Source organism: Arachis ipaensis, chromosome B7 (assembly GCF_059453495.1).
Source record: "Arachis ipaensis isolate K30076 ecotype BB chromosome B7, ASM5945349v1, whole genome shotgun sequence".
Lineage (NCBI taxonomy): Eukaryota > Viridiplantae > Streptophyta > Magnoliopsida > Fabales > Fabaceae > Arachis > Arachis ipaensis.
This window is the reverse complement of record NC_142442.1, coordinates 50089384-50096374: the sequence shown is the minus strand read 5'-3', so window position 1 is coordinate 50096374 and position 6991 is coordinate 50089384. Positions and strand designations below refer to the sequence as shown.

The 6991-nt window shown below is 38.0% G+C and overlaps 1 pseudogene; it reads right to left on the bottom strand.

Annotated features, from left to right (window-relative positions):
• Window positions 1–4405: 4405 nt before the first annotated feature.
• LOC148551116 (zinc finger BED domain-containing protein RICESLEEPER 2-like) lies at window positions 4406–6580 on the bottom strand (annotated as a pseudogene).
• Between the last annotated feature and the right edge of the window lie 411 nt (window positions 6581–6991).

Below are 6991 nucleotides of genomic sequence, written 5' to 3'. Positions count from 1 at the left end.
GGAGTCAATAAGATCAACTTTCATGCAGTCTGTTGATGTGTCTGGATGCTGCATGGCTTTGACAGCGTTCAACTTGAACTCATCATCATTGACTCTCAGGGTTATTTTCCCTTGTTGGACGTCAATAAGGGATCGTCCAGTTGCTAGGAAGGGTCTTCCTAGAATGAGAGTAGCACTCTTGTGTTCCTCCATTTCCAGCACAACAAAGTCAGTGGGAAAGGCGAATGGCCCAACCCTGACAATCATGTCTTCAATCACGCCTGATGGGTATTTAGTGGAGCCATCAGCAAGTTGAAGACATATCCGGGTTGGTTTAACTTCTTCAGTTAAACCGAGCTTTCTGATAGTGGATGCAGGTATTAGGTTGATGCTTGCCCCAAGATCGCATAAAGCTATCTTGGTGCAATCACCTTCTAATATGCATGGTATCAGAAAACTCCCAAGGTCTTTAAGCTTTTCAGGAAAGCTTTTCAGGATGACTGCACTGCATTCTTCAGTGAGGAGAACTCTTTCTGTTTCTCTCCACTCCTTTTTATGACTCAAGATCTCTTTCATGAACTTGGCATAAGAAGGTATTTGCTCAAGTGCCTCTGCAAATGGAATCTTTATTTCAAGAGTCCTTAGATAATCTGCAAAGCGAGCAAATTGCTTATCCTGCTCCTCTTTCCGGAGTTTTTGAGGATAAGGTATCTTGGCTTTATATTCCTCAACCTTAGTGGTTAAAGAAGCCTTTTTAGAGGGGTTGTTATCAGCACTTGTGTGTGTCTGATCCCTCACTGGCAATTGAGTGCCAGAGTCAGAGGCTGGAGTGAAACTGGACGCCAGCTCCTTGCCTGTTCCTGGCGCCTGAACGCCAGAAATATGCCCATTTTGGGCGTTTAACGCTGGAACTTGCCCTATTTGGGTGTCCAACGCCAGATTCTTGCCCATTTCTGGCGTTGAACGCCAATCCTGCCTTGTTTCTGGCGCTGAACACCAGTTTTGGGCATGGTCTGGGCGTTCAGCGCCAGCCTTCCACCCATTTTCTGGCGTTTTAGTGCCAGAATTATTTTTCCCTGGGCTCTTACTGTCCTCAGGTGAATCTTTGGTGGGTTGCTCATTTCTTGAATTTTTGATGCCTTGTGGTGGGGTATTTAATGTTTTCCCACTTCTTAATTGAACTGCTTGGCATTCTTCTGCTATTTGCCTTGATAGCTGCTGCTTTGTTTGCTTAAACTGTTCGTCCATATTTATATTAGCTATCCTTGTCTCTTGTAGCCTGTCCTTGAATTCAGCTAGCTGCTTTGTTAGAAAATCTAATTGCTGATTGAATTCAGCAGCTTGTTTTACAGTACTGAATTCAGCAGTTACTGTTTTAACCTCTTCATTCAGAGAAGGGTTGCTGCTTAGGTACAGATGCTGATTTCTGGCAACTGTATCAATGAGCTCTTGAGCCTCTTCAATTGTCTTTCTCATATGGATAGATCCACCAGCTGAGTAATCTAGAGACATCTGAGCTCCTTCTGCAAGCCCATAGTAGAAGATGTCTAACTGAACCCACTCTGAAAACATTTCAGAGGGGCATTTTCGTAGCATCTCTCTGTATCTCTCCCAGGCATCATAAAGAGATTCATTATCTCCTTGTTTAAAGCCTTGGATGTCCAGCCTTAGCTGTGTCATCCTTTTTGGAGGAAAATACTGATTCAGGAATTTTTCTGTCAGCTGTTTCCATGTTCTTATGCTGGCCTTAGGTTGGTTATTTAACCACCTTTTAGCTTGATCTTTTACAGCAAATGGAAACAGTAATAGTCTGTAGACATCCTGATCTATTTCCTTATCATGTACTGTGTCAGCAATTTGTAAAAATTGTGCCAGAAACTCTGTAGGTTCTTCCTGTGGAAGACCGGAATACTGGCAACTTTGCTGCACCATGATAATGAGCTGAGGATTCAACTCAAAGCTACTAACTCCAATGGAGGGTATGCAGATGCTACTCCCATATGAAGCAGTAGAGGGGTTAGAATATGACCCCAGAGTCCTCCTGGACTGTTCATTTCCACTTATGTCCATGATGGATAAAGGGATATAACCTGGATTGATTTACCTTTTTATTTATTTTATTTTATAGAAAGAGGACAACTTAACCAAAAATAAAAATAACAAAAATTATGATTTTCGAAAAAGTGAGGAGAGAGAAAGTGGTTAGGAGATTTTGAAAGAGATATGATGATTTTTGAAAAAGGTTTTAAATTTTGAAATAAAAATCTGAAATTTTTTTTTTAAAGGAGAGAGAAGAACAATAAGATAACACAGGATTTAAAATTTTTAGATCTGAGGTTCCTTATTTTCGAAAATTTTGGGGGGGGGGAAAAACACCAAGGAACACCAAACTTAAAAATTTTAAGATCAAGACACAAGGAAAACTTAAGAACACTTTGAAGAACACCAAACTTAAAGTTTGGCACACAATTTAATAGAGAAAATATTATTTATGAAAAAGAAGATTTTGAAAAGAATATAAAAGACTCTAACCCAATTACCAAGAACACAGATTAACGCTCTAGCCAAATGAGTTATGGAATTTTCGAAAATTTTAAGAAAGATTATTTTTGAAAACACCAAACTTAAAGTTTGGCACAGGATTTAATAGAAAAATAATTTTTGAAAAAGGTTTAAAATATATGATAGCCAATTACCATGAACATAAACACCACGTTCTAACTAACTGAGTTATAAATTTAAAGTGTTTTAACAAGGGATAAATAATAAAAGACTCTAAACCAACAAGAAAGATTTTTTCCTAATCTAAGCAACAAAATAATCCGTCAGTTGTTCAAACACGAACAATCCCCGGCAACGGCGCCAAAAACTTGGTGCACGAATTGTGAATCACACTTTTCACAACGCGTACCACTAACCAGCAAGTGCACTGGGTCGTCCAAGTAATACCTCACGTGAGTAAGGGTCAAATCCCACGGAGATTGTTGGTTTGAAGCAATCTATGGTTATCTTGTAAATCTTAGTCAGGAAGGCAATTATGTTTATCAGTTGAATTGCAAATAAACAATAGAGCATGGATTAAAGGTTACTTGTTATGCAGTAATGGAGAATATGTTGGAGTTTTGGAGATGCTTTGTCCTTTAAATCTCTGCTTTCCTCTGTCTTCTTGTTCACGCACGCACGTCCTCCTATGGCAAGCTGTGTGTTGGTGGATCACCGTTGTCAATGGCTACCTTCCATCCTTCCAGTGAAAACTACGCTTACGTGCTCTGTCACAGCACGGCTAATCACCGGTTGGTTCTCGGTCCGGTTGGAATAGGATTTACTATCCTTTTGCGTCTGTCACTAACGCCCAGCCTTCAGGAGTTTGAAGCTCGTCACAGTCATTCAATCCTTGGATCCTACTCGGAATACCACAGACAAGGTTTAGACTTTCCGGATTCTCATGAATGCCGCCATCAATTCTATCTTATACCACGGAGATTCTGATTAAGGAATCTAAGAGATACTCATTCAATCGGATATAGAACAGAGGTGGTTGTCAGGCACACGTTCGTGGTTTGAGGAAGGTGATGAATGTCACAGATCATCACTTTCATCACAGTTAAGCGCGAATGAACATCTTAGATAGGAACAAGCGTGTTTGAATGGAAAACAGAAATACTTGCATTAATTCATCGAGACACAGCAGAGCTCCTCACCCCCAACAATGGGGTTTAGAGACTCATGCCGTCAGAGAATACAAAGTTTATATCTAAAATGTCATGAGGTACAAAATAAGTCTCTAAAAGTTGTTTAAATACTAAACTAGTAGCCTAGGGTTACAAAATATGAGTAGACTATGATGGATGATGCAGAGATCCACTTCTGGGGCCCACTTGGTGTGTGCTGGGCTGAGACTTAAGCAATTCATGTGCAGAGGCCATTTATGGAGTTGAACGCCAGTTTTTATGCCAGTTTGGGCGTTCAACTCCAGCTTTTGATCTTTTTCTGGCCCTGGACGCCAGAATTGGGCAGAGAATTGGCGTTGAACGCCAGTTTACGTCATCTATCCTTGAGCAAAGTATGGACTATTATATATTTCTGGAAAGCCCTGGATGTCTACTTTCCAACGCAATTGGAAGCATGCCATTTCGAGTTCTGTAGCTCCACAAAATCCACTTTGAGTGCAGGGAGGTCAGAATCCAACAGCATCAGCAGTCCTTTTTCAGCCTGAATCAGATTTTTGCTCAGCTCCTTCAATTTCAGCCAGAAAAATACCTGAAATTACAGAAAAACACACAACTCATAGTAAAGTCCAGAAATATGAATTTTTCCTAAAAACTAATGAAAATAAACTAAAAACTAACTAAAACATACTCAAAACTATATGAAATTAACCCCAAAAAGCGTATAAAATATCCGCTCATGAGAATATTAAGCATACCTAGTCATCATCAAGATTATCAATTGATGCCACCACAGAACAAGCACCATCATTAGTGGAAAATATATTTGCCAAGGGAATCAAATTAATTATCAAGTCTATATTCAACAACTTTTAATTGGTAACTAATATCTAAATTCTAAAATAGAAAGACGACAAAAACAAAAATAAAATAAAATGAGAAGAAATATGAAAAAATTTTATACCTTGATCAACTTGTTGAAGAACTTCACCATCATCATCAAAAGCAGAGAAAAGATCTTCCTTAAGCCAATCTCCTGTGCAGACTAAGGCCTCTACCATTCTAGGTGTTAAGGAACTGCGGTATGGATCGAAGACTCTTCCTCCAGTACTAAATGCAGACTCCGAAGCTACCGTAGAAACAGGTATAGCTAATACCTCACGAGCCATATTTCCAAGAATTGGAAATCGGGTTGAGTTGACCTTCCACCAGTTTAGTATATCGAACTTATGGGAGTATGGCTCGCATTCTTCTTGTAAATATCTATCAAGTTCAGATCTTGTATTTGTTCTATGACCGGTTTCTTGCAGAAAAAAGTCCATGCCATGAAGATCGGTATTAATGTTGTTGGCTTGAACATCTTGCGTATCAGCTTCACTTGCTTCCTCAGAACTTTAGTATTGCTAATAAAGTAACCTTATGCACTTGGACAACTTTGACTTCAATTCGCCTCCTTTTTCTTCCCCAAATAAGTAATCCAAGAAATAATTGACATACTCAATCTTTTGCATTAGATTAAGTACGATAGCAATCAATAACAACATATTCACCGAATCAGGATTGCCCCAATACTTCTCATACTTAATCCTCATCCTTTCTGCTATTGACATAGTACTAAAATCAACAGAATCACAAGAATGACAAATAAATCGTCCAATTGCAAATACTTCCTTCATATACATATCACTGATAACATATCAGGTACTAGAAACACGTATAGTGGCATCACTGAACACTCACAAAAATAGTACAATGGACTCAGCATACTTCCAGTCTGAATCAGAAGGAACACCTCTCCCTTTTCCTCCATTCATCTCTCCTATATAGGTATTATCTTTCAAAGCAAGCAACTCAAATGCTTTGCGATGCTTCAAAGCTATCTCTAACATTTGATAGGTAGAGTTCCACCTAGTCTCAACATCCATACAAGGCAAACCTTTATATCAAATTTTTTCTAGTTTAACACACTTTTGAAACCTACTAACTCTAGATGGAGAAGATCTAACATATTTTACTACACTACGAATCCTCAAGACTGATTCATCAATCTCTTTTAATCCTTCTTTTACAATTAAGTTTATAATATGTGCACAACACCTCATATGAATAAATTCACCATTCAAAATAATGCTATTCCAAGAATTCAATCGCTGCTTCAGATATTTAATTGCAACATCATTAGATGAAGCATTATCAACTGTCACACTAAATACCCGATTCAAATTCTAATTATTTAAACAAGATTCAATTGTTGCTCCTATAACCTCTCCTGAATGACTTGTCACTTGATAAAAATTAAGTATTTTTTTATGTAATTTCCAATCCAAATCAACAAAGTGTGCTGTCAAACTCATATAAGTAAAATTTTGAATTGAAGTCCAAGTGTCAGTAGTTAGACATACTCTACCACAATTTGCCGAGAGAAAATCTTGCAACTTCATCTTCTCTTCAGCATAAAGAGCTCCAATAACACGTGCTAATGTAGTCTGTGAAGGAACTTTAAATCTTGCCTGTAGGGCATGCACAAATCTTCAGAATTTTGGGCTTTCAACGAAGCAAAATGGTAGCTCTTCCCCAATAAACATTTCCACAAATGCCCTTCAAGCCTCCTCTTGGTCAAATTCGGAAGCAGTGGGTGAATTTAAAACACCACACTCATCTATAATCAGTGTGGTCGTTGTTTTTCTTCTTTTGTTTGAATCATTATTAGGATTTTGCTTGCATCTTATCAAATGACCACCCATTGAGCTGGTTCCATTCCCATATTGCATTAAGCTACCACAATATTTGCATTTAGCCTTCTTCTCGATAGCATTCTCTACATCAAAATGATTCCAGACAGCTGACCGATTCTTACGAACACCTGACGGTGGAGAAGATGGTTGAGTGCTAGTGGACATCCCTGCTGCTTCAATATTACTATTTTCAGTCATCTTGCTCTACATATAAAGCAAGGTGTACATAAGTCAAAATTTGGTTCCAAACATGCTAAAATTAACACAAACTAATCCAAAAAAACAGCAGCCAATAAAACTTCAGCATGATTCATAAACTAATCCATGTTCATATATCTCGCAAAGAAAACACGGCCCAAAGATTATAAAATTAAAACTTCATATTAAGAATGATTTCAGCATGATTCATAAACTATACACAGCCCAAAGAGAGACAAACAACTGATTGTACCAACTTAGTGTCTTGCATTTTATGAAAATAACATGATATTTGCAAAGAGATATATGAACATGGATTATAAGGCTATTTCACATAAACTTAAACAGTCTAAGCAAAAAATACTAAAATATTTTGCACTGGGAATGAGCCAAACAACTCACAATTAGTTT